Source organism: Acartia tonsa, chromosome 2 (assembly GCF_053477335.1).
Source record: "Acartia tonsa isolate MP-2025a chromosome 2, ASM5347733v1, whole genome shotgun sequence".
Lineage (NCBI taxonomy): Eukaryota > Metazoa > Arthropoda > Copepoda > Calanoida > Acartiidae > Acartia > Acartia tonsa.
Window position 1 is genome coordinate 9,268,263 of NC_137261.1, and position 27,666 is coordinate 9,295,928.

A 27,666-nucleotide genomic window follows, 5' to 3' on the forward strand; every position below is an offset into this window, starting at 1 on the left:
TGTTCCTTTTTTCTTTGATTACTTTAAAATCGTTTAAATAATATAAGTAGCGTAGAAGATTATCTCCCCATCCTTGTTTCTTAAAAGACTTTTAATTTGTTGCATTTTAATTGTACATCAATTTTTTGTCCTTAATCTTATCCCTGTATCTGACTCTCTACTTTAGCGCTTTTTAAATAAAAATATATTTCAAAATCAAAATTGCATTTAGATCTATGTAATATGTCTAATTTTTCTAATATTTTGATTTTATATCTTATATAAATTGGCAAGAATGTAATTAAAATCTTTGAACCTAGGATAAATTTTAAAGAGATTACATTGATAATGGGGCTGTGTCTTTTAATAGAATTCCCTTTACCAGGAGATAGAACTATATACATATAATACATATAGTATATAAGTCTGTCTGTGTGTATGGAAGGATCTCACTAACCACTGAACCAATATGGTTAAACTGTTATTAAATAAAATATGAAGTTGGTGAAATTTTGGAAATATGGTAAAATTATATCTTATAATATAAAGTACTAAGATTTTTTTTGTTTGCAGCGAAGGATCTCGCTCACCACTGAACCGATATGGTTCTTCTATAGAGGATAGCTTCCTATAGGCCCTGAGATGGTTTCAGGCTATTTTGTTTTTATAAATAAGCCTGGGTATTGTTTTAAGCTATTTTCTGCCCTTCCATATCCTTTCGAATATAGAGTCCCTAGATGCCAGGGTCGCAGACGCTAGTACTATAAGTAATAATACTGAGATAATCTCGAAATCTTGTAAGGTTCCTTCACGGTGTGACAGAGTATTAAAGGGATGTATGTACGGGCCATATCCAATCAATGAGTAGCTGCGCTAATATAAATAATTGCACGTGCTGAGTAGTAGAAATGAATAAGTAAGAGAAGCATGGAGATCAAAGTTCATAATTAATTATGAATCGATGCTTTCCCACAAAGTATCAAACGACCACAGAACCCCCTTATCCTATTATATAAAGTAGTAAGTGTTTTGTCTGAAGCTTAAGATCTCAATAACTACTTAACCTATGGAGTTCTCTGTTTTAGGTCAGCTTCAAATAGGTCCTGTCATGGTTTTAGGCTATTTATTTTTCTATTGAAGTTTTGGGATGGTTTTAAGCTATTGTCTAGCCCCTCTTTGTTCCTTTTAAGAGCCTCTAGATGCTAGGGGCGCCATCGCTAGTTTATTGAAAAGTAGGAGAGGGTAGTTTTATCTCTAAACCATGTGGGGCTTATAAAGCAGTGTCCTAACCTTGCGGGAAATATAAATAAGAAATATTTAAAATTAAGGAGAGGGGGGTATTCTGTGTCCGACTAGACGTTTTAAGGGAAACCGACGATGAGTAAATCCAAACATTTTTTTCATGAATTTGTTTTCTTTGTGTTAAAATAGTCCCCAAAGATAAAAACTTTGGATCATGGAAAGAAAACTAAGTTGCGGGTTTCATCGTATTTGCACAGTAGCTTTTGAAAGGATATTTTAGGTTAGGTTATGTAAATATTAATGATTGCCCCGCAGGGGCTAGAAATAAGAGGAAAGCTACTAAACCCGCAACTATGTTTTCTTTCCAAGATCCCAAACTGTTGACTTTTTACCTCTTATAATGACTAGCTACTGCACCTCTAGTATCTAGGGCCTGAGAGTTCAAAATGATGATAAGGGAAGGAAAATAGCCTAAAACCAACCTAAGAGTTGAATTTGAAAAATATCAAATAATAATTCAATAAATGAAATCAATCAATTCAAAGTAGAACATTTGTCCGTTAGTTACAAAATCACATAATTTATATATTAAACAAACGTTTTGCTATAATAAATTAATATTTAATACATCGCTTTATTTAAATTGATTCAATTAAGTTACTCTAAACCATAATTATTGTTAGTTTAAAATATCAAATCATAAAAATAGTTGACTAGAAGATTTTTCTCTAAAGAGGATTTTAAATTCTATTTTTTTTATAAACCAAAAAGTCACGAAACCTTTCTATAAATGATATATCATATATATTTTTAACCCACATCAAATCAAAATCATGGCGTAAATAGTAGCTTTCTAAAATAACAACCGTTATTTTATTTGAAGAATACTTGCATATAATTTAAAATGTAATATTTGACCTATCCCCCATCTCCCTGAATTAAAACATGTTTCCTGCGTCAGTCAGGAAAAGGGATGGGTGTTCAATAGAAAAATTATGGCGGTTTCTCAAAACAGTTCAGAAACCAACTCTCTAAGTTAGGTTAGGTTAAGTTAAGTTTATTATTTATTTTTTTTAAATATCAAATGATGATCTTCATTTAAAAAGACATTTTATATTTAACTTTAAAAACGGTCTATAAATAAAAAATAAAATGCAATGTTTTACTAATTTATATATTTACAATTAATGGATTTATAATATATTATTGACCGCTTTTTTCCAATTTTTTTCCTGGCAATAATGCGGATAAATTGATGTACACCCCCAATGAGGTTACACAAATTTTTTTCCTTTTGTAAATTAAAACTAGTGGTCGAAATGTTTGAACACTTCACTTATTGAACCAATCTAAGAAAATCCAATTTTACTTTCCTAAGTTGATAGGCCAATAAATAAAAAAAATATTATTATAAAAATTTGGGGACTGGTGTAATTAACAGCCCAATGTCCCCTCCCTACCTGGATCAACTCCCTGCGTCAAAAAAAAAGCGAGTAACCCAACTTTATTCCTTCCCCCCCCCCCCCACTATAATCTATATATCTATAATGCAATATAATGCTTCCCCTTTTTTATTCCGTTTATTCCATGACTTCCTATTACCCCCCAAAACAGCCTCCTTTTCTTAGAACTCAGGGATCTTAAGGGATAATGTAATGTATGATGTACATTCCCAGTGATTTAAAACAAAATTACTCCTTCTGTAAATCTAAATAATTACTGTGTAAATTTGCAAACTTTTAGTATATCTTTTGGTTTTTAGTTTTAAGTAATAAGAGACCGTGTTTTTAGACCGTTGGGTACTAGGGTGCGGGTACTAGTGTAATTTAAAGTCCATTGTCCCTTCCTCCCTGGGGGAACTGCAGTTGTAGGCCTAGTGGCTAGCAGATAGGCCTACTCTAGAATCAGGAATAAAGACCTATAAAAATTGGCAATATTTATTTTAATTTCAATTGTTTTCAAGGGTTGGGACAAGGCGTCTAAGTTGGTAGTTGTAGGTTATGCCTTTTGGGTTCTTGTTATATTCCTACCTCCTACAAAAAAAAGCCTATAACCATCCGATTTTTCTAAACTTGTAGCATTCTGTAGACATGAAATTAAAGACGTTTAAAAAAAAATTTCTATGTCTGAAAAATTATCGACGTTTTAAAAATGTATACGATGTATATATGTCGCCAGAAAGATATCTTGATTCCATTACTTATATTGGAAAATAATTGTTATAAATTTAGGGCATTTACGAGATCTTACTGAATACACATTACATACTACATACTACATAGGCCTACCTTCATTATTAATTGAATTAATGATATATACCTCACTTATAGCATATCTTAATGAATAACCAGTTTGTTTATTCCTAAATCTACAACATATACTCTACACACACAACGAAGGCCTAGGCCTAAGGTCTGTTTCTAAAGGCGTATAAATACTGTTTAATAACTTCACACAAATAACTTGTTTTGAAACTTTAGTACTGTACTTTTGTATTATATTGATGTCTTAGAAATTGTCTTTAGAGTAGAAACTTTTCTATGTATACGCAAAGTAGAATTTACCTTCTCTTTTTAACATTTTTCATCTTTTTTTTGGGGGGGGGGCGGAGGTGGTGTAGCGTTTTTTAGCCTCCTTTCTTGTGAATCGTTCTATCACAAACTCAAACCCACACACACATACATAAACATCAACTTACATACAAACATAATAATTTTGAAATTATAAATATTGCAAAATTGTATATTTTTGCTTTATTATTTAGAAAAACTAAAATGTTTTGTATATTGATTAATTACATTTACAAATGGGTAGTTTGACTTTCGTAAAGAGTTTGATAAACTTATTGTTTTTGTAATTTTCAAATATGTTACTTGTATTTGTTCATAATATGATTTCTACTCTATTCTATTCTAAACAATTATAAAAAATGCACAAAATGTTAAGAATCTGGAATAGTTATTTCTTTCATCGTATTATAAACGGCTTTCCGCGGATATAGAATGTACAATTATAAGATTAAAACCAGTTTTTTTTTGCCCCGAGGTGTCGTAGGCACGGGCTAAAAAACTAGTTTTAATCTTATGATTGTACATTTTTATATTCGTAGAAAACTGGATATAATACGATGCTAGACATAGTTTTTTCGTATGGATGAGAACCGGTTCCTATCCACCGGATTCGAATAAATACGAGAAAGGAATTATTAGTCCTTATATTCCTGATTTTATTGACAAGAATAGAACTTTCTTAATATTTTTTCGTCTTTTTTCCTCGTTCTATGCCATAAATAAATAAATAAATGTGCAATCACTTTTGCTTGGGAGGGAGGGAGGGGAGATTGGGCTGTTTATTACACAAGTGCCAAAGTTTTTTAATAACATTTTCTTATTCGTTGGCGTAACAGCTTTGGGGACTTTTAATTGGTGGGTTCATTAAGTTGAGTGTCCACACATTTTAATCACTAATTGTAATGTACAGAAGGGACAATTTTGTGCATCATTATTAAGGATGTACATCAATTAATCAGCAATTGTCTTTTCCCTTCAGATCCCTTTATTCCTGCGTACTATATCACAATCACAAAGTATTTAATTTTCTCAGAAATGGCAAATGTACATAGAAGGTATTAGTAATGAAATTAACTGAAGCGTGAAGAGAATTTTTATGCTGTTGTAAAAATACGCAATTTTAACAATTTGATACACGTGTTAATTTTAAAATGTATCGCTTTACTTTTCGCGGAAAGCTGTCTATAACCCGGTGCGATGGATAACAATTCTGCTTTCATATAAGTTATGAATATTTATTAATCTACTATAGATATCAAATAATGAGTTAATCTTTTATGCTACTAGCGGCTTCGCCCCAAGAGGTTTTATCAAACTAATTTTTCGTGTTTTAGATTTTAAAGAAATTATTTTTCATTTTTTGGGGAGGTTAGGGGTGTCCCAGCCCCCAAGAAAATAGTTATAAACCTTCCCGGGATATTTGAGAAGCTACCCTGTAAAGAAGAACCCGATCGGTTCAGCGGTTAGCGAGATCCTTCGCTAAAAACAAACAGACAGACAGACAAACAAACAGACAGACATCGTATTATAGATATTAAGAAGGCTAATATCTAGGTGTTTAATTAAGGTATAATAATTTATGTAAAATACACATAGATATTATGACAGCTTGCTATTTCCTCTGTCATTTATAGGTCATTTCGTTCAACCAGGGGTCATAATTTTTGCCTTTATCACTTTATTAGAGTTCATCAGCGGACAAAATAACATATAGAGCATCTGTGATCAACCTTCTAAAAGTTTAAACTGTATAAAGCATCCTCCTCTCTCTCTCTCTAAATCTCTCCCTCCCTCCCTTGTCCCACCCTCCCTCACTGATTGAGTATAGATTAATTCTATATTGTGTTGGATATGTTGAAACCGGTTTGTGGCCATTTCCCTCTCCCCCTTTATGGCCTGAAAATGGGGAACACTTTCGCTTTCTTGAAAAATCTTAAAAATGGTTTCAATAAGTGGGCTCGTATTAACCCCTTAGCTGACGATAACATGAACAGTCTTAAATAATTTATTTTAAAAATGTTTTTTTTTATTTTCATTTGGGGTTTATCGTTTTTTGTGTCGTTTTTTACGATTGTAATAAGTTTTTTTGTATTCATGTGATATTATTGAAATTTCATACAGAGACTACCAACTACTTTAACTAGCTATGTTTAAAATTTCATTGATCTACATTGAAAGGCCAACGAGTTAACGACACTCAAAGACAATCAACATTTTTTATTTAATAGTATAAAAAAAGACTTTTTTAAATGTAGTACCTACGGACAAAGATTGCATAATTAAAGGGATTTGAACGTAAAAATCGATCATTAAGCATGAAAAAACTGCGATTGTCATTTGTCTAAAGAATCTACACAAAAAATTTCAGACTCCTATCTTTTTTTTATGTGGGTTTTTTTGCACGAAAAGTTAACGTTGATTTGTGAAAGGAAAAAAATAATTGATCCGAAATTTAAACGAAAAACCTACGGACAAAGATTACATAACTATAGGGGTTTAAACGTAAAAATTGGGCACAAAGCATAATAGAACTGCGATTCTTATTTGCCTAAGAAATCTACACACAAAAAATTCAGACTCCTTTCTTTATTTTTAGTGGTTTATTTTTGCACGAAAAGTTAATGTAAATTTTGTTATAGGAAAAAAATAATTGATCAGAAATTTAAACCTAGTAAATGAAAACTAGCATAAATCCTGCCATGTGGGTCTGCCCCCAACCCCTTACCAATAAATGAGGTCCATATTAGCAACCTAACTATACAACATGTTCTACCTTGTAAATATTTCCATGAATGAGGGATCTTTTATTTTTTCAGTACAGCTTTGCAACCAATAAATATCTGCTAGATTAAAATCAGTTCTCAGCCATACTGAAAAGCATCATATTACAGGCAATTTTCTCTCTATTAATAAACCTATAATAAATAAGGCAAATAATATTAAATCAGGACTAATTGGTACCAAAACTTTTATAACCATTAGTAAAAATTGGTTTGTAAATTACATTTGGTACCCAAAGTTTTATAACCATTTGTAAACATTGGACTGTAAATTACACTTGGTACCCAAAGTTTCATAACCTTTAGTAAACTTTGGACTGTAAATTACATTTGGTACCCAAAGTTTTATAAACCTATATGGCTATATCTGCTAGATTAGAATTGGTTCTCAGCCATACTGAAATGCATCATATTACAGACAATTTGACACAAATATTGTAAGTAATTTAATGGCTTTAGAATAACGTTTTTTAAAATCGTTTTCACGTTGTTTTTATGTTAAAAATCGTCCAATTTAACAATACTTTTCAACAAATATTATTAGTAATTTAATGGCTATAGAATAAGCCTTTTTAATCCTTTTTTACATAGTCTTTATGTTAAAACCGTCCAATTTAACGATACTTTTTATAAAAATATTTTTAGTAATTTAATAACTATAGTATAACGGTTTTTTTAAATCGTTTTTTACATCATGTTTACGTTAAAACCGTCCAATTTAACAATACTTTTTAACAAATATTGTTAGCAATATAATGGCTATAGAATAACTGTTATTTTAATCAATTTTTTACGTTGTTTTTACGTTACAAACCATTCAATTTAAAGTGATCGCGAAGCTAATTTTTCAAATTGCATTTTTATTTACTTTTTCTTATGTTTTAAGTAATTTTCATTGAATAATTAATTAAGAATGCCGAGATCCACTTCTCACAAAAATACCACAACAATCTGTGCACTTATAAGACTAAGGAAAAATCACCCTTTTCTTTGCTTACACATAAAAACAACGAAATTTATACTACAAAAATTTTGTTGTACTACACCTCTTTTGAAATAAATGTTCAAACTTGGTTTACAATTAAATATAAAACCTGCGTTAATTTCGTAAAATCAGTTACCAAATATTGATATATCTATGCAGGTACACTAACATATGAAAAATTGTTGAAATCTTCAGAAAATACATGATTTAGGAATAAAATTGGGCAAAAAGAATAAACAAATATCATTTGCTATACATATCTAGCAAAAAAATTAGCAGTCTTACTAAAGGTTTTCCATAAACAAAAGCAATCTTTTTTTTCTCCCAATTATCGGAAAAGAGTCAAATTTTTCTAAATACCTGCCTATATTTAAACCCTAGATATCCAAATTTTGTTTTTTATTTAATTTTTTTAAAGCCTTAAATTCATATTCCTACAATCAATATACATAAGTTTCAACTAAACATTATTTAAATGAAAAATCCATATAAAATAAACATTCAGGGCCCATTATTTTAAGTAGTTGTCTGTTTCATTCAACAGAGTTGGGGATTTAAAACAAAAAGGTCGTCAATTAAATAAAATCTGGATAATATATAAGTTGATTTTAATTAATTTTTATCCAGTAATATCACTGTTTCATTCACACAGAGTTGGGTCTTTGAAACAAAAAGGTTGTTTATCATTGAAAATCTTGATAACATAGATCATACTTTTCAAGGACGTCCAAGCATTTTTATTGGGGGGGGGGGGGGGGGGGAAGAATTAAAAATTACAATTTCTGAGATGCCTACAGCATCACAAAGTTCATTTTGGGGGGAGAAATCTTTATGTCATAGAGTTAGTGACGTCTAAGCTTTTTTATTTTAACCCTTACAGATCGGGCCCCAATTCCCACCTTAATAGATCGGGGGGGGGGTCATATTGACCCCCCCCTCTATCTCGGCTCCTGTTACAGATAAAGACGTAAAATTTTTTTCTGGTGGTTCATGTGTATTTTTAGAGAAAATTACTTTTTCTAGTCATAGCAGTCAGGCCGCTCCTTAGCCGCTTTTTAGCGGCCAGCCGCTAAATTTTAAAACAGCTGTAGAGCGGCCAATTTTGCAGCTAGGATGACCAAATTTTAGGACGAACTTTTATTTTTCATAACAAAAAAATTACTTTTTCTGATCATCGCCGAAAAACGGCAAATAACGGAAACCGCCATTTTCGGCGGTTACGGCGGTAAAACGGCGGTTGGCGCCGCCAATTAATATTTTATCTGTTTATTGTTGCTCAAGGATTTACCAAAAAAATTTATAGGTCTCTAGGTGTAATAGAAGCCACGATATTCATGATATATGTCTGTAGTAAAAGCTGGACAAAAATCGGTCATAATGTCGGTCAAACGGTCATAACACCACTTTTCTCAGAAGGTCATTGATGTCTAAGTATTCACCAAAAAAATTTTAGGTTTCTACCTTATACACAAAAGTCATAATGTAGAAATTAAGATTGATTTAGAATTTTTTCTAATTTTGGTGCTACCCAACCGACTTTGACCGGACGCCACGACCGACACAGACCAGATATCCTTATAAGATCAACTCTTGCCGACGTATAATTACTAAACTTAAAAAGTCATGAAGTCACAACTCTCTATCTTACCTACAAAAAAAATGGCATTGAAAAAACTAGAGGGGGGGGTCAATATGACCCCCCCCCGATCTGTAAGGGTTAAGGGGGGTAAAAATTAAAAATTTTGGGGATGCCTACTCCTTTATCCTCCACCCCCTAGGACGTCCCTGGTGATATTATGTAAAATCTCGACAACTTTGTTAAACAAGTTTATTAATTTATTGATTTATAATCATACAGATTTTGTTTATAAACCCAACTTATAGCCGTTTGTATTTCCCTCTTTCTTTCTTCGTCCCCTCTCTTACCTGTCATTGTACAAATGGTACCAACAAATTTTGTTAAGTTGAAATATAGAAACCAAACATTTTTGAATATTGTAAAAGTTGCAGTCCCTTCAGTGTATTTTAAGTTATAAGTTTGGACCAATATAGGACAATTTCAATAACTATAATAAGTAAATAATTGTATTCCCATAACTGAAAAGACATGTTATTTTATAAACTGACTTGATTTAATATCTCAGGAACCATCTTTACGTAATTTTGTTTCGTATTAAAATAAAGCCTTGCTTTAATTATTGTACATCCATATACAACAGATTTATATATAAATTTATTAAAAGAATAGAATTTGTGTGCTCTTTATCCTATTCCATGTTTTGAAGAATAAACTTTAATACAATCAAGTTCTGTGGTGTCCGTACTCTGTCTGTGTGTATGTGTGTGTGTGTTTAATTCAACCTGTCTGTACTCAAAAAACGCCTATCTTAGAAAACACTTACAGCAAAACCTTTAATTAATTCACATTTTAAAGTTTGTTTCTTTTAAATATCTTCTATAAATTTTAGTTAATTAATTAAATATAATCTAAGCAAGAATTTTACCCCAAAATAAAATAAAACCTTAATATCTGTAAAAACTTTCTCAATTGATAATAAAACTTTTAAATCCCCCAATTATGTGGGGGCCTATTCGTATTTTTAGCTCTGCAGTATGATTCCAAAAGAGAGTACAAACACACAGACAAACATCCTGTTACTTTATTAGTAACAGGATGTTTGTGTGTCTGTATATTTGTGCCAAAGGATCTCGCTGCAATCAGGTTCTTCTTAACATGGTAGATTCTCATAGGTCCCGGAAAGATTTGTAACTATTTTGGGGGAGGGTACCACCACCTTCCTAAGAGAAATCACAAGAAAACAAAAAAATTATGTTTCTTGATTTAACAAAGAGCATTCAATGAAACATAAATGTCAGACGCAACATAGACATATTTTAAATATAAAAAAAAACATATAAAGTACCATTAGAGGCCTCTAGGGGCGTAGCCACTAGTTAGAGCTAAAAAGCTTGGACTTTATCTTAACAATTTTTAATAAATGAATGTGTCTTTATACAAAATGAATATAATTAAGTCATATTAATGATATCAAAATATATTCTTATTAATATATTGATTGCTAAATATAAAACAATGCTTTGCTTTTTAAAATGTTTTTAGAAAAGCATTTTCTGAGATAAGCATTTTTTGAGATAGGCGTTAATTAAGATGATACATTATTGATGGTCCCGAGAATAGCTTAATTTTATAGTTTCAATTATAATATTATCAATTGCCTGTATGTATCCTGTTCAATGGTTATATTACATTTTATCATACATATACAAAGCAATTAACTGATTTTAAATGATTTTTAACGTCACATATCTAAAGCCATGTAGATATGTAGAATTAGATATTCATATAAATTTTTAAATAAAGGAAAAAATGAAAATCCAGGTACCATTATCAGTGATATTCATTACCATATATGGCTTTATTTCTGTGACCATCGGAAGAAAATTTTAAATCTATCCGTAGATAACAATTTCAACATTTTTTGGTTAGTTTAATACGGTATGTAACAAAAGCTTTTATTTTACTATAAATTTGCAAGTAAACTTCAACTAAAAGATTGTTATTTGTCGATTTTGATAGGTTTTTAGATATGTATAATAAAACACAAAATACAACGATGTTTTCAAGGGAATAAATTCGTTTTTTTAAAGTTTGATTTATTTTTAAATGGGAAGTATTTAAGACTTAATTCTCTAAAAAGTAATCTTAAAAAACATTAATCAGTGACATATATCAACTTAATTCCAGCTTCGTGAACACTTTAATGATACTTTTTAACAAATATTGTTAGTAATTTAATGGCTAAAGAATAACTTTTTCACTTCATTTTTAAGTTTTTAACTCTTGTATTTCTATTTTAATATCTGTGGACAGCTGTCTATAATACGATGTAATAAATAACTATTCCAGTATGGCTTCCAAACCGATTTATATCCACTGGATAAGAACCTGTTCTAAGCCATACTGAAAAAGTCATGTATAGCATTGTATTACAGACTTTTTCCCACAATTACTAAAATAAAAATCCTAAAGAATAATGTCAGTTTTTTTAGCACAGGCCTTCGGCCATTTGGAGCCCACAAAACTGGTTTTAATTGTATAATTTTCCATTTTAATATCAGTGGACAGCTGTCTATAATACAATGCAATAAATAACTATTCCAGTATGACTTCCAGACTGGCCAGCCAATTTTGAAAATAAAAAACGTACATAACGTACACAAAAAAAAATACGTTACGTACATAAAAAAGTAAAAAAACGTACAAAAAAAACGTACATTCCTAATAAAAATAAGTTAAGTAATTTCCTAGTTACCTATTATCAATACATTTAAGTCTACTAGCAGCTACCTGTAAAGGAGAACCATAGCGAATTGACAGACACAAGATATCCTCTTACTCTATTTAAAAGAACTAGCGTCTACGCTCCTAAAGGCCTCTAGGGGCACTTGAGGAGGGGAGAGTTGAATTCAATAAAAAAACATGGATGACAACATACATAAGTAGCGAAGCTCAAAAGTTATTTATAGACATCTGGAAAAAAATTAACTTAAAATCAGTGAGCAATTAAAATTCATTTTTGGGGGGAGGAGGTACTTTTTTTCTAAAGTCAATTTCTCTTGGGAGGGTGGATGGTGACACTCTTCCCCAAAATAGTTATAAAACTTCCAAAAACCTATGAGAAGCTATCCTGTTAAGGAGAACCATATCGGTTCCGTGGTTAGCGAGATTCTTTGGTACAAACAAACACATCCTGTTATTATGTACAAAGTATATCCTATTATAAGGACCAGCGACTACGCCCTTAGAGGCCTCTAGAGGAACTTGATTAGGGGGGGGGGGAGTTGAATTAAAAACACATTTTTTTTATTGAAAGATAAAAAGTAAAAAACAAGGATAACAACATCCTTAAGTAGCGAAGCTCAAAAGTTATGAACGGAAATCTGGGAACTATATAAACTATAGAGTAGTGTCGTAAAAAATAAGCATTTAACTTATTTAAATAAATCACAAAACCTTTTAAAAATATATAACGTGAAAATCTAGAAATAAATTCAGCCCCCCAACCAATAAGCAAATCTCAATGAAATTTAGTGGAAGTATTAAGAATGAAAACTAATACAATCCCTGAAAATTACAGGGAATATGAGTAGAGAAAATCACAAAAACCTATACATCTAGGAATCGATCTAGCACTGCAACAAATGGACACACCTTAAAGAAACTTTTTGAAAATATGTAGAATGTGAATTTATTTATTCCCTGAAAATTTCAGCCGTCTATCTTGAATAGAAGTCGAGAAAACCATTAAAAAAAGAAAATCTAGGAATAGATCTTCTAGCACCCCAACCAAAAGGCAAATCTCAATGAAAATATGTAGAATGTGAACTTATTCAATCAAAAAACAGGAGCCGAGAAAATCACGTTTCTCCGATAGCATAACGGACTGACAAAGTGATTATAGAGTAGCTTTACTAATAAATTTTTTAGTGAGGGAGGGGGGAGTAGACCACCCCCATTCTGATTTCAATTTTAAAAAGAAAGAGAAAATAGGGGAAGGGTGGTGATTTTTTTATGAGTAATTTCTCTTGGGAGGGTGGTTGTACCCTCTCCCAGGACCTATGAGAAGCTACCCTGTAAAGGAGAACCATATCGGTTTAGCGGTTAGCGAGAACCTTCGGTACAAATAAACTGACAGAGAGACATACATCCTGTTATTACGTACTAAGTATATTCTATTAAATAAAGTAATAAGTTTTTTGTCTGATGCTTAAGATTTTCATAACTACTTCATACAGTTACCGAGATGGTTTTAGGCTATTTTTCTACCATTTTGAATACAGGTTCTTGAAGGGATATGGAAGGACAGAGAAAATAGCCTACAACCTAACAATGATCATGTCGGTTCAGCAGTTAGCGAGATTCTTCGTTACAGAAAAAAAGGATTTATAGGATAAATATATAATAGAATATAGGGTTATTTTGTCTATTGCTAAAGATCTCAGAAAATACTAGTCTTTGATACAAAGTAAATCAGTGCCTGTCTGTCTAAAGCTTAAGATCTTGGTAACCACTGAACAGATTGGGTTCTAATCATCAGGGAATATATCTACTGGTCCTGTAGTAGTTTTAGGCTATTTTCTTAGAGTGTGGGAAACCCACCCTCCAAAAAAATCAACCACCCCTCAATTTATTTTTATAAACTAATGCAAATCAGTGGGTTGGGGGAACCCCCACCGCACCCTGGGGCGAAGCCTAAATGAAAAAAATAATCACAATCTTTTTTTTATATTTTTTTTGGACAAATTTCCAACAAACGATTCTATAAAAGAGGGGCGAAGCCTCTAATCCTGGTAGAAAGTAAAAAGCTTTAAGTGTCCCTCCCCCAAAGAAAAAAAAGCAAAAAAACATCACAGGACAATTAGGTATATTCCATGAAGAGTAGAGCCCAATAGGTTCAGTGGTTACTGAGATATTAAGCTTCTGATATACAGACGGACAAGCAGACGGACAGACATCATTCTACTTTGTATTATAGATAATATACTATTTTTGTAATACTTTTTGTACAAATACAAATAAATATACAAATACTTTTATACTTATATTTGATTCTTTTTCTTTAAAAACTGAAGATACCAAAAAATAAGACTTCTTAATCCTAAACTGAGCACCATATGATATCTCGGAAAATTTACCCAAGTATATAAAGAATTTGAAAAAAATTGTCGTAAAATCTATTAAAGGGGTAGTTGCATGAAATGCATTTAAACTTGAATTTAGTCATCTGCATATCTCTTTCTGTTCAATAGTTTAAACTAAATCTATAGGACATATATTTAAAATCCATAAATTCAATCTGTAAGTTTTAATAACATATATGCATAATTTACCTACATATTTTTGTTCTATGAAAATTTAAGATAATATTGAATTTATTTAATATAATATACCTATAGTTTTGGTTAAAATTTTCGTACAAAACATACAAATTACTTTTCTGCTAATATTTGATTCTTATTATTTTAAAAAAAAACGTAAAACGTACAAAAATACAAATTTCAAAATACGTTACGTACACATATCAAAATAACGTCCAGAACGTACACAGATTCGATGCGTAACGTACAAAACGTACAAAACGTACACTCTGGCCAGTCTGGACTTCCAAACCAATTTATTTCCGCTGGATAAGAACCGGTTCTAAGCCACACTGAAAAATCATGTTTAGCCTCGTATCACAGTCAAATTTCCACATTTTCCCACGATTACTAAAATAAAAATCATAAATAATAATGTCAGTTTTTTTTTATCACAGGCCTTTATTACAAAACTGGTTTTAATCTTATAATTTTCCATTTTAATATCCGCAGACAGCTGTCTATAATACAATGCAATAAATAACTATTCCAGTATGGCTTCAAGCTGATTTATATCCAATGGATTAGAACTGGCTCTAAGCAAAACTGAAAAATCATGTTTAGCTTCGTATTACAGTCAAATTTCCACGATTATTAAAATAAAAATCATAAAATTAATGTTAATTTTTTTACCACAGGCCTTAGGCACATCAGGGCCCACAAAACTGGTTTTATTTGTATATTTTTTCATTATAAATAACTGTGGAAAGCTGTCTATAATACAATGCGATAAATATATATTCCAGTATAGCTTCAAACCGATTTATATCAGATGGATTAGAACTGGCTCTAAGCAATACTGAAAAATCATGTTTAGCTTCGTTTTACAGTCAAATTTCCAATTATTAAAATAGAAATCATAAATTTATATTTAATTTTTTAGCATGGGTCTTAGGCACCTCAGGGCAAACAAAACTGGTTTTATTTGTATATTTTTTTATTCTAAATAACTGCGGAAAGCTGTCTATAATACCTACAAATACCTATTCCAGTATGGCTTCCAAACCGATTTATATCCGCTGGATTAGAACCGGCTCTATGCAATACAATTTCCACAATTATTAAAATAAAAATCATAAAATTAATGTTAAATTTTTTAGCATGGGCCTTAGGCACCTCAGGGCCCACAAAACTGGTTTTATTTGTATATTTTTTCATTCTAAATTACCGCGGAAAGCTGTCTATAATACAATGTGATAAATACCTATTCCAGTATGGCTTCCAAACCAATTTATATCCGCTGGATTAGAACCAGCTCTATGCAATACTGAAAAATAATGTTAAGCTTGGTATAACAATCAAATTTCCACAATTATTAAAATAAAAATCATAAAATTAATGCTAAATTTTTTTACCATGGGCCATAGGCACCTCAGGGCCCACAAAACTGGTTTTATTTGTATATGTTTTCATTCTAAATAACCGTGGAAAGCTGTCTATAATATGATGCGATAAATTGATTAATTTAAGCATGTTAGAATTGTCCTATAATTTTCAAACTATGGATTTCAAGCCAAAAAATTGTTGATCAACAGTGCAGTTACTCTTTAATTTATTTGCCTTGTGGCTTTTCTTGGATGTAATTAAATATATAGGTTTACAATTCAAATATTATGCTTATTTTATTCTAAAATCTTTTTATCATTTTTAGTCTTTTCAAATCGCTAGGATTTGTAGTTGCACTTAAAAAAAGAGCGAATAATGAGATTTCCCTTTTATTATTGTTATTATCATAAACCGGTTTTAACATATCCAACACAATTTAGAATTTCTTTATACTCAATCCCCTCACTCTCTCTCTCTCTCTCCCTCTCTCTCTGTCTTTCTCTATACTGCACAGTACAAATATATAAGGATACATATGTTATACGTATTTCCAATATTGCTTCCAAACTGATTAATATCCGCTGAATTAGAACCAGTTCCGAGTTATAATGAAAAATCATGAATGTATCCTATGTTGTAATAAAAATGTTTTAATAAAAAATATAAAAACATAAAATTAATACTTTTCTGTTGGTTTTGGCCTCCAGCTCATCGGAGTTAACTAAACTGGAATTAATCTTATATATTTTTAAAAGCGAAGCTTTTCTATAATAAGGGTCGGTCCGTCCGTACGTCCGTCCGTACGTCCATAACGGATAGCTTTTTCCGTTAATTTAGGCATGTAATTGTCCTATCAATTTCAAATTTTGCATGGTGATTCCTTTAGTAGTTAGGTACGATTTAGAAAGCGTAGCAACTCTATAATCATTACCAAAATGTCCATACGTCCATTTTAAACATGTTGATTTTTTTACTTTTTTAACAACAAATTTGTATGTGATCTAATTATCCGATTGATCTGATTTTTGGTATACTGATTCCTGGGACAACAAAGTATTATATTTTAAGCAAAGTAACTCTATAATCAAGTCATAAAAATGTAAGTATGTCCATAAACATTATCCTGTATCATCCGTTTTTAAAAAAATTTACTTACTATTTTGCTTCGACTCTTATACATTTATATTATGATTATTCAGTTCTGACACTATACAAGTGTTTATGTCCGTTTGTCCTACAGTTTCAGAGCTTCCCTTTTATGGATGTTGTCATCCTTGTTAATTATACAATCTGCGAAATACTGTATCAACAGAACTTGTTTTTCCGCAGAAATGAAATGATAATATTGCTTCATTAAAATTTTTTTTATTTGTTATTTAACCAGCTGCGAGCATCACTTTATGAAAGTAACTGCAAATATGGTGCAACATATAAGTTATAATTACATTCAACATCAGCGCAAAGTGTCACTCTTCTACTTTGCTAATATAACTCTTTTTATAAACTTTGAAAACCATACCTACTGATGCTTTCATAAATGTTGTCATTGGTTGTTCTTCAATAAAAATTCAAACAAGACTCAAACGACCAATTGACATATTCTTTAAAGCGAAGCTTTTCTATAATTAGGGTCAATCCGTCCGTCCGTACGTCCGTCCGAGATAGATAGCTTTTATTCGTTAATTTAGGCATGTTAGAACTGTCCTATCGATTTTAAACTTTGCATGATGATTCCTGTAGTAGTTAGGTACGATTTAGAAAGCGTAGCAACTCTATAATCATTACCAGAATGTCCGTATGTCCATTTTAAACATGTTGATTTTTCTACTTTTTTAACAACAAATTTTTATGTGATCTAATTATCCGTTTGATCTGATTTTTGGTACATTGATTCCTGGGACAACAAAGAACAATAGTATAAGCAAAGCAACTCTATAATCAAGTCCTAAAAATGTAAGTATGTCCAAAACATTATCCTGTATCAAGCAGTTTTTCAACAAATTTACTTACAATTTTGATTCGACTTTTATATTCTGATTATTCAGTTCAGACACTATACAAGTGTTAATGTCCGTTTGTCCTACCGTTTCAGTGCTTCACTTTTATGGATGTTGTTATCCTTGTTAATTTGTAAAGAGGATGATGACATCAAATAAGTGGTTCAATTCTTAAAAAAAATACCAATTTGAAAGAGGAAAATGTTTGCAGTCTTTTTTTCCGTGTTGTTTACCCTAAATGTTGTCATTGGTGAAGTCATTAGTTCTGACTAGGCTTTCCTTCATAGTGTTATTTCAACACATATCCCCCCCTAAATATCAATAGTTTTTTTTAAACGGGAGTCATGGAAAAGGAAATGGGACATCTGTGGTCAATATGTGGTAGGGGTGAAGCAGTTCAACCCTACTGAGCGAGTTCGATTCAAACGAGCCCCTAGCCTTAAAGATTCTACCAATAAATAACTAAAAGTAGTTATTGCTAAAGAGATATATTTTGAACTGATTCATTACAATAGATATACAGGTTTATATAGCAAATAGAAGTATAATAATAGATTATGAGGGGTAGCTGGAGAGGGGTTCCTTTGAGCTGGGGGCTGTGTCCACAGGCGCAAAGGTAGGAGGGAAGACTGCCTCCTTGGGGTAGGCAGGTGATGGCAGAGAAAAGGGAAGGTCCGGCTGCGGCAAGGGGGAGGGGGGTAATCCCCTCCCCATGCCCAGGTGGCCATTGTATTCCATAACAATGGGTTGGGTGACCGCTTATCAAAATGACCATCTTTTGATAGCATATCTAAAGTTGATGGGTGGAGTTTTAACATCTGCATTTGCCGGGAGTCCCAGAGCATAGTATACTCTAGAAAAGGCTTGTCCGTATGATGCCGTCTACCACAAATACAACACCCCCTTTAAAGTTAAGTTAAGAAAGTTATACAAAGATTAGACTAGAAAAATTTAATAATAGTGGTTTGTATAGGGTTTGACCAGGGGGAGATGGGTAAAATGAAGATCACAGGCCTCTCCAATTTCCAACTCAAGAGGAGTAAACACACACACATAGTTTTGTTTACTTGCTTAACCCCTGCAGGAGATTTCTAACTCATTTTAACCTAACCTAGGCTGAAGCTCTTTGTCTTTGTCTTGAATAAACCCCATCCACTTATCTTCATACTTTTTTTGGACTGGGAGTGTTAGGTGCTCCGAAAAGTGATTAGGGATATTGCCGTTATGGCCATCACCGCTGGCTCAAACCTGCAAAATTCATCACTTGAACAACAAAAAAGAATGCTTACATCCTTAAGGGCGAAACTCAAAAAGAAATCAAAACAATAATATAAGGGGTAATGTTGTTTTTCACACTTGAGGGCGTGCAATAATTTACAATAATTGTCAAATCCCTCAAGATCCCAACAACAAATTTATATATAATAGAAAAAATACTAAATAGTTACAAAATTTTTATTAAAAATTGCCTATAGTTTAATCAAAATTAAACATACATGAGTTAAATTAAATTAGGTTTAAAATGTGTTAAAAAGAAGAAGAAATTTAGATTTTCCAATTGACAGACACCCTTCTGAAAGTGTTTTTACGCTTCCAAGATCATACTGAATTGTAACTGGAATCTAAAGTGACATGCGGGAAGTAAAGAAATTGGAGAAAACTTTCTTAGAATCTCTTTGAACGCACAACTGATTTATCAGGATAGAAAAAATATTCCAAAATTTGCGACTAGAATATAGAAGTACAGACAAAAATATAGAAAAGCTTTGCTTAAAAAAATATATTTCTAGTTTTACCCTATTACTTATCCGTTTTATCTTTCTTTCTACACTCTCTCACTTTTGTGCAACATATTTCAACATTTTTCCGTCTCTCTTTTTTCTTCAGTGCAATTTCCTCCTCTGAGCAAAATCCACTTGTTTTGATTTGGTCGCCGTGTAACCACGCAGATGATGTAGGATGTACGTGAATATATGTATATGTGAAGAATTATCGTCAATTTAGCTTGCTATTTCCCGTGTCATTTATTTCATTTATTGGTCAGTTCGTTTATAGAGCAGGAGGGGAGGGTATTGTGAAGAGAGGGGTGGAAGGAGGGATTCGTTATTTTAGCCCGCTGCTAGTTGCAAATTCACTTTATTAGAGAAGATGAAAATCTGGTGTACTATCCAAGTAATATTATATCCATCAACCACCACCCAACTTCATATTATTTCAAGTTTTTAACATTAAACACTACCTTTGACATTCTGAATTCAAATAGATAAGGAATGGACAGAAAAATAGCATAAACCATATCAAGATTTAAATTTAAAAGGGAACCATGGACATTAATAAATTGGATATAATGTCATTGGAATAAGAATATGTTGAATTTATGGTAAACCTTTAAATTATGAGATTCTACCTACACTCTCCCTTTCCACTGAAATTTCTACAACAAAAAATACTCGACCAGGGGGTCTAAAGGGATAAGACAATGGACGATAAATTTATTTAATACCAAATGATGATAAACAAGATAAATATTTCTGTGGATTGGTATTAGTTAAACAGTTTGAAACCAACCAAATAATATTCAATAAAAATAAAGTACCCAAAGTTTTTAAGCCAATACATAAGATAATGTGGTGATAAAAGTTTGGGTACCAGTGTAATTTACAGTCCAATGTCCCCTCCCTCCATGCAGCGGACCATAATTTTCATATTACATTTTCCTGGTTCGCTCTCTTTCTCATTTTCTCTTGTCCTCAATCTCTCTCTCTCTCTCTCTCTCTCTCTCTCTCTCTCTCTCTCTCTCTCTCTCTCTCTCTCTCTCTCTCTCTCTTTCTTTCACTCTCTCTCTCTCTCTCTCTCTCTCTCTCTCTCTCTCTCTCTCTCTCTCTCTCTCTCTCTCTCTCTCTCTCTCTCTCTCTCTCTCTCTCTCTCTCTCTCTCTCTCTCTCTCTATCTCTCTCTCTATCTATCTATCTATCTATCTCAACTTTGCACGTTCTCCTTTCTCTTTTCCCTATCTCTCTTTCCCTATTGTTTTTCCTTCTTATTTTCCTTTCTTACTTCCCTACTGGCCTAGAACTGCATACTAACCCAGAATATTAGGAAATGGATTTAAATATCAAGTATTAAAGTAGAGGGGTGTGTATGCAAGTGCTATGTCATTCAAGATCTCTGAAAAGTTCTTCATTTGTAAAGATGGAAAGAAGGTAAATTATCCCCCCTCTTCCCCCTCTATTACAAATAGCCAGTTTCACCTTAAAAATGAGCCACAGCCAAAAAAAATTAATCAGCGTCCCAACATCCGCGGAGCTTTCTAAGCCACAAAATAAGTCTTTCAGTAACCCGAGCGGCAGTCCCAGCAGTTTAGAAGAATTTACCAACGCTAACGCCACCACAAATCACACTCAGACTTAGCAATTCGTGCCATAAGGCACCCTAAACCAAAGCCGGTAGCTTGTCATTTTTATCTGAAATTGTTGTGATTTAATAAATCTTTTTTTTGTAAATTTTGAAAACAGAATCAAATTTACGAATAAAATGGAGCTCAATTTAATTTGAATATACAACATACAGGAAAAGCTTCTTTTATTTGTTTCTTGCTTTTAACATCTCTTTCTGTGTCCCATTTGTAGTATGAATCAGACTCTGTAAAGGCCTTCGTTAGGAGTATGCTGAAATTGGTTTTTCTTGCAATTCAAAGCATAATAATTATTACGTCATGATTATTTCAACCCCCAGTTATCCGTCTAAAAAAAATTTGGATTTTGTTTGAAGAATCTAAATCTGGAGGTGTGATTCACAGTTTCGACCACAAAATCTTTTTCAAACCCGTGAAAAGGAACACTCCAAGTACAGAATGGATATATTATTACTTGGATATTTTTTCTGTTCTCTAATACATTAAAACTTGCAGCGGGCTAAAATAACAACACCCCTCATCCATTAACTTTAACCCGTCCCCTCTCCACCTACTGAATGAACGAACTGACCATTAAATGAGTTCCATGTTAGCAACCTAAATTGACGACAATATTTCCCCTGCCATAATAGCCACGTAAATTAGACATCCATTATGAACAAAGTATGTACAGTACAAAATTAGATCATTAATTTACTTGTCGTCTCAATTCATTACTAGAAACTTTAGCTTATTTTTTCTTATCCAAAAAATAAGTTTACTTTTATCCAAACGCGACTGCAGTTTGATTTTTATTGGCTGACGTTACAGTGTCAGTGACAGCAACCTCGCCGGTATGCTATAAGGTAATCCCTAGAAATATTTACTTAACCAAACCTAACCTAAAATTATCATTAATAATTTTTTTTCCTGAAGCAACCTACATAAAAAATTGTTCTAAAGAAGGTGTATCAACTTTTTTTTTCATAGCTAGCCGGTTCTTTTAGTAAGTAGTAGATGTAAAATTTTTCATAGAATTCAGATATGCAATTGGTTTTTTTGTAGACCTCTTATTTTTTAAGTAATTTAAGTTTTTTAAAAAAGATTAAGTCGATTTTCAGGTACTAAAACGCAACAAAAAAAGGAAGAAAATGTCCATTATGTACAAAAATAGTAAGATCTTTAATTTGACACCTTACTTTTTGAATTTTGTCAGGTAATTATTGAAAAAATTGATTTTTTTAAACCCACAAGAATAAAAACTTTGAACTTAATTTTATCATTTCACAGGTAAAAAAATATGGGTTCATATATACCTTTAGAATCAGAAAAATATTACGAATCCATTGTAAGCAAAATTGAAAAAGAGTAAAAAAAAAAAAATAAACAAATGGCCAATTATATTTTTTGTTCAGGCAATACTTTTGTCTTCCCTTTTTTACCCCCTCTTTACCCCCTTCCCATTTTTATACTCAATTCAAGAATTAAGACGTTGCCTGTATAATATAATATGATATTTTCATATAATTCCTTTTATTGTAGTTTATATACTATATTGTAAACTTTTTTTTTCAATTTTGCTTACAATGGATTTGTAATATTTTTCTGATTCTAAAGGTATATATGAACCCATATTTTTTTACCTGTGAAATGATAAAATTAAGTTCAAAGTTTTTATTCTCGTGGGTTTTAAAAAATCGATTTTTTCAATAATTACCTGACAGAATTGAAAAAGTAAGGTGTCAAATTAAAGATCTTACTATTTTTGTTCATAATGGCCATTTTCTTTCTTTTTTTGTTGCATTTTAGTACCTTAAAATCGACTTAATTTTTTTTACAAAAACTTAAATTACTTTAAAAATAAGAGGTCTACAAAAAAACCGATTGCATATCTGAATTCTATGAAAAATTTTACATCTACTACTTACTAAAAGAACCGGCTAGCTATAAAAAAAAAAGTTGATACACCTTCTTTAAAATTTCTTTTAGTATAAAAAATTAAAATGGGATTTCCAAAATAAATTATTATTGCGCTCTAAATGCAAGAAAATGTATTTCACAACAAAATTTCAAATGCAAAACCATTCAACAAAGATAGTTATACCCATATAAGTAGAACTTATGGACACAATCCTTATATAAAAGTAACTGGATGTCTGTCTGTAAATCAAAGCTTTTTTTAGGTGGGGGGGATAGAATAAGGTTTTAAAAGGTTTGAGGAGGAAATTTTATATGTATATTCAAATATTTACCCCCACCCCCTTGGACGTCCATGTCTGTCTGTAGCCTAAGATCTTTATAACCGCTGGACCGATATGATTCTCCTATTCAGTGAAGCTTTTCATATGTCCAGAGAAGGCTATTTTAAGGGAGGGTACCTCAAACATTCCTAAAGATCGCCCCTGGAAAAAAACTTCCCCTAAAATTTTTTTTTTTAGGTTGTAGCATGACATTATTGGACACTAACTTTCAAATGGACAGAAATAACAATTTTAACAGCCAATACTAAAAATAATTTTTAATTCAATAAAAATTAAATCTTTAAGAATTAAAAATCTTTATTAAATGATAGGGAAAAAAACAATGCAAAATTAAACAGAACTAGAGTTGCAAAAGACGGACAGACCAACAAAAATTGATTGAAGAATAGCTTCGCTACTTAAAGTGTACAAAACAAAATGCCGGGCCCCCAAACAATATCTATGACTTCATTATTTTCTAAAACAATTAAATTCATTATTTCCTCATAGTACAATTTATAAACAAATGATTTTGTAGTTACGAAGCTACTTAATATTTACTTTAATTGTATGTCCGTCAGTCAGTCAGTATAAAGTGAATTTTTTGGCTGCTACTCAAGATCTACCGCTGGTTTTTTTGGTGAAGATTTCCAATACCAATGAGAATTCAGTACATAATTCACTTGGTTTGTCTGTCTGTTGGTCCTGCTACAAAAATATATTTATAAAACATAAAACAAAAAAACATTTGAAAGGTTTTGTGATTGTTTACCTAAACTAATAAAGCTGTATAAATTTTGTCTACAAAACTCAAAATTAAAGTTGTCGAGTCTTCCAGTTTTTTTTTGTAACGATCCTCGGAAATGGCGAATTGATTTATGATTTTCATAGAAGCTTCATACATAAATCAGGGTGGGTTTCATGCTATTTTCTCACCCATTTTGTATAGCCACTCGAGTATAGGGGCGCAGTCGTTATTCAACTATATAAATTAGTAAGGTTTTTCTATCTGAAGCGAAAGCTCTCGGGAAATGCTGGTCTAAATTGGATGTAATTTTCAGGGAAGCTGGTTTTAGTCTATTTCACTCCTGACCTTTCCCGCCCTCCCATAGATACTAGGTGTGTATCAACCAGTAAATTATAAAAAAAACTTTGTTATTTTTTCAAATTTAGCTTTGTCCTAAAAATGGTTTAATAAAGGTGCATATGAATAAAAACCTAATTGCTCCTCACATATAACCTTACATACACAGTTCTATCGTTGCAAAATACAAAAAATACTTTAAATTTTATCTCATCAAATGTGTGTTTTTCTGGTTTTTGTCAGAGAAAAGTTAAAAATTAAAGTGTTTTTTTTTTCAGGAATAACTGAGTAATTTTATCAAACAAAATTTAGCATAAATGGGTTATTCCTGTCCAGTTTTTTGTTTAGGAATGAATATTTCTTACCCTCGTGAATAAATGATGACCTATCGGTCCATCATTTATTCCTAAACAAAAAACTGGACAGGAATATCATTCTCATTTAAACAAAAAACTCATTTTTTTATGCTAAAATGTGGTTTAATTTTGGTTTTTAATTTTCATTTATTTCCCGGCTATGATCATTTATATCCCTGATATCAAGTTTCTTTTAATAATTTATAAAAATTCTAAAATCTTCCAAAAAAAATTAAAAATCTTCTAAAAATGACTACCTCCGGGAAATAAATGACTACCTCCGGGAAATAAATGAATATTTACATCCACTATTTAAGGGGTTGTTTATATGGGAATGGATATTTAAATCCCAAGGTATTTCATGATCAAGCGATATTTAAGTTCATTAGTTCAGTTTTAACATATAAAATTCATATAAAATATACATGAATATTATGACAGGCAATTTTGGTTGCTAGCGTGGACATCAATTATTGGTCAGTTAGTTCATCCAATAGGAAGGGAGAGAATTGTGCAATAATAAATAATAAATCCATTGTATAATTGAATATACCAACATTTTTGTATTAACAGAAGTAAGGTTATAATGAAAAAATAGGTATCACAAAATAAAATCACACTTGAAAAGCATTGAATTTTAAAATGAAAATTTTTGTCGTTCTTCCTATTTATAATTTATATATACAAGTACTTTATTTTTATCATTAACCTATCCCTATATTCCTGGTTTGAGGATAACGTTTGTAAAACTGCGTAATAGTATTGGAAGTGAGTAACTTTTTCGGTATGCGATCACCTTTGCATGAAATATTTTACATGGTTTGCAATTATGTTCGCAAAAAGACACATTAGCAAAAAATAGCAAAGGGAGTTTATGCAATTGAGTAAAAAGGTAATGTAATTCAGCTTGTGAATATACAATTATTGGCAATTCTGAAGTTTTGATAAAGTGATAAATTTTGTGGAAAGAAATGCACACCAAGTTTTTCAAGTTGTACTGGTGCACCAGTTTCCTTGTATTCTCAGGGAGAAAGGAATACGGGGCCCAAAAAAAAGAAATCCATTGAAAATGCTTTTATTTAGTAGGAATAATTCTAGGAGATGATATATTTATCACTCCACAATTCCCCCAGCGCAGTTAACAGTTTATTTTCACTCTAATGTCAAAGGAAAAAAATCACCACTTCTGTAGATTAAGCATAGGTTGAAAAGTTTAGATACTTCTAGTATGAACCAACCAATCAAATTACATTTCAATGTACCCATACTCCTTTTGTGAACTTTTTGTGAACTCGATTTATCGTACTTTGTGTACTTTTATAAAATTCAATTGGTTTTGTTTAATTACTAGCGGTGTCCAAACTTTTCAACCAAATAATATTTATTTTTAGAAGGGAAAATTTTGTTTATCACCACTGGGGAAGTAAATTTATTGTCCTTTGTCTTATCCCTAAAAATCCATAAAATAGATGGTTATTTTATATTAAACCTTTAAACTAATTTCGATTTTTATGACTAATTCCTTAATCCATGAAATGCACCAGAGTATTATCTGATGCAAACTTTTGGATGATTTCAAAGACCAATATAAATATAATTTACAACACAGTTCCAGGTTAACTGGGATGAATTATTATGTGATTATATGAAAAGAAGGTGCTAAAGAATCCTGAATTAATCAGGCTTTCTCCAGATATCTTCAACAAAACATAATAATCATTATCTTTTATCTTTCAATGGATAAAACCAAGGATGTTGTTATAAGCAATGGAGCAATAAAGGAAAAATACTAAATATTTTTTAATAATTATTGATATATCATTCTACATTGAAATAAACAGTAACTAAAATTAACTTTTATTTATAATGGAGATTCCTAGGCCGAAAAAGTACAATGTTGAGAAGAGTTATTTATTGAATTGTATTATAGATATCTTTCCGTGTATATCAAAATGAAAAATGAAATTAAAATACGATTAAAACCAGTTTTGTTAGAACCATGATTTTTCAGTTCAGCTGTGATCCGGTTCTTATCCTGCAGATATTTATCGGTTTCGAAGCCGTACTGGAAAATCATTTCCATAAGTAAGTCTTAAAATAAAAAAAATTATAGAGAAAAATTATATACATCAATACAATTACAAAGTATCATGTATTGGCACAATTTTGCAAATGATTTATATTGAATTTTTGTCCTAACTTGTTTTTCCGAAGAGCTTACACACTTTAATTGTTTGACTGTCTGTTTGTTAAGCGTGTATTGATATCGTCCTTCTTGTACATTTACTTTATAATTAATTCTAAAATAAAATAATATAAAAACAAAAGGTTTAAATAATATCACGTCATTGTAGTTTAAGAGATCTTAACGAGCATATAGAGAGATAATAGCAAGAATATGAATTATGACTTATTTTTAAAAACAAGGATGACAAAACAAATAAGCATCAAAGCAAAAAAACAATTATGGATGGATTATCAGACAAAGTCAGCATTAGAGCAGATGTTCAGGTGTCATAAAAAAATCTATATATATATACCTTAAAAGGTAAAAAATCACGAAATCTTTTAAAATAAAATATTAGAGTTGTTTTGTAGTACACGAGCCAAGTAAACTAATTCTCGATGCTCTATGATCTACACAAAAAATCAGACGTGTATCTTGAATAACAGCCAAGAAATTTACATTTTACAAACTTTTATTTCAAAATAAAGAGTAGCTTCGCTATTAAACAAGGACAAAAGTCGATATTTAAATGATGCAAAAAAATATTG

The 27,666-nt window shown here is 31.3% G+C and overlaps 1 protein-coding gene across 1 annotated transcript in view; it reads right to left on the reverse strand.

Moving 5' to 3' along the window:
• LOC145304025 (uncharacterized) overlaps nucleotides 1-27,666 on the reverse strand; it is a 465,321-nt gene that overhangs the window by 114,329 nt on the left and 323,326 nt on the right. The window lies entirely within an intron of this gene.